Raw genomic sequence first — 2,253 nt, forward strand, 5'->3', positions numbered from 1 at the left:
ATAAATACTTTTCCAGAAGAACTAAAAACATCATACCACAGTGATATATGTGCACCCATGTTGGTAACAGCACAATTTGTCATAGCTATATCCTGAAAACAACCCAGATGTCCATCAATTAGTGAATGGATAAAGAAGATGTGGTATTTTTACACAATGGAGTGTTCAACTATAAAACAGGATAAATTTGTGACTTTTGTTGGTAAACAGATGCAACTAGAGACCATACTCTTAATTGAAATAAATCAGACCAGCATGTGTGAACATTGTATTGTCTCCTTAGTGTGAGAACCTGAAAGAGAAAAATGGAATCTAAAGTGTACAATACATACTGTGAAAAGGGAACAAACTTATTCAAAATGCAAGAGTTTAGGAGAAGGACAGGAGAGGGAGTGGGAGAAAGACATTTATCTATGTATGTAAGCAGGATGGATTGGATAACTGTACTGTGGATTTCTGTTGGTCTATGGAAAGGAGCAGACAATGCTTAATTTGTTTTGTTTGCTTTTTCCATGATTTCTCCTTTTTCTCCTCTTGATTTCTTATATATTTCTTTCTCTTTTTCTTCTTGCAATTTTGCAAGTATACATCTGGTAACATGAATGACTGATTGGAAGATAACACTAAGCATTACAAAACATACTATGAAATTCATATTACTTTGTCAGCTGAAATTCTGTATCACTTGTAATTTTTCTGTTTTAATACTATTTTGTACTCTCTTTATAAAATAAAAAAATGTATCTGAGGAAAAGAAAAGAGCAGCCAGGTGAACAGAGGGAAGCAGCCATGTCTGTCTCCAACCCTTTCTATCTCCAAGACCTCTGAGAATTACTGTAATTTTATAAAGGAAATGAACTCTAGTTGTGCTGGGAATTGTGGGTTTGTCGATAGTGTGGGAAGCTACATGAGGGCCCAGAGAATCTACAAGAAAAATATTTCAGAAAATAGCCACTGCACAGTAAAGAAGTACTAAGATCTAGCATCCTATTAGGATCTCCAGAAAGAGAAGACTCAGGACAGCCAGGCCCCTCGCACTAAGCTTTAGGAGGAGCCACTATCTATCCTTCCTTTCCTCATCTGAGCTCAATCACAGGACACAGGCAAATGAATACCTGATCTTGAGCCACACTGATGGTTACTGAGGAAATGCAAAACTACACTAAGGGTAATGGCACATGGCACATGGCTGAGTGCTTAATCAATGATAACTCATTTCTTTTTTTCCCATAGACACAAAATATGTTGCAGGCCAGCAGCGGTGCTGTACCTGAGTGCAAGGTCCTGAGTTCAATTCCCAGTAACAAAAAAAAGAAAAAAAAAATTTCCATGTAACTACTATGTGCTGCATGACTACTATTAAGTAATTTCATAAATTTAATCTTTTGTCCTCAAATAGCCAATGTAAGAAATGTAGTATTGATCGCTTACACAGAAGAAACATGTCAGAAACGAACTACATGACTTGTCATTTTCACTTTGGGCTTCACCAAGTATTCCTATTTGTGATATTTGGATCGAGATGTCCTACATCCCAGGCCAGCCGGTCACCGCTGTGGTGCAGAGTTGAAATTCACAAGCTGGGAGAGAACTTAATATTGGAGTTTAGCATTGGAGGTGGAATTGACCAGGATCCCTCTCAGAACCCCTTCTCTGAAGACAAGACAGATAAGGGCACCTATGTCACCCAGGTATCCGAAAGAGGCCCTGCTGAAGTTGCTGGGCTGCAGATTGGAGGCAAAATCATGCAGTAAATGGCTGGGACATGACCATGGTCACACATGACCAAGCCCGGAATCGGCTCACCAAGCACTCAGAAGAGGCGGTTCGTCTGCTGGTGACACGACAGTCGCTGCAGAAGGCGGAGCAGCAGTCCGTGCTGTTTTAGCAGCCAGTCATCGTCCCTAGCTTGTGCCCTCCATCTCCTTGTACAGTGACCCCACTTCCACGCTGTCTGCTGCTTCTCCTGGCTCCTGCTGCATGCTGGCCCCACATCAGAAAGGCCACAGCTGACCCCAGAGGCTCGAGCCAGCCTTCTTTCACTCCCACTCCCAGTCAAGCCTCTGGGACCCCCTTTTCTCCCTGGGACATTGAAGACTGGAACCAAGGGCCCGGAGCTAAGTGATATCTGGTCTGCTGTGATCACAGGCTCCCCTCCCAGGCCCTATTGCCTGACTGCTGCCATGTCCATATTAGCAGGAAACACTACTTTCTCAGAGTGCCAAACATGGGGAATGCCCGTAGGACCAACTC

The 2,253-nt window shown here is 42.6% G+C and overlaps 1 pseudogene; it reads left to right on the top strand.

The window, feature by feature from the left end:
- The first annotated feature begins 1,517 nt into the window (after positions 1-1,517).
- Positions 1,518-1,888, top strand: LOC101566876 (annotated as a pseudogene).
- Positions 1,889-2,253: the final 365 nt, after the last annotated feature.

The sequence above is a fragment of the Octodon degus genome, unplaced genomic scaffold (assembly GCF_000260255.1).
Source record: "Octodon degus isolate 3935 unplaced genomic scaffold, OctDeg1.0 scaffold00121, whole genome shotgun sequence".
NCBI lineage: Eukaryota > Metazoa > Chordata > Mammalia > Rodentia > Octodontidae > Octodon > Octodon degus.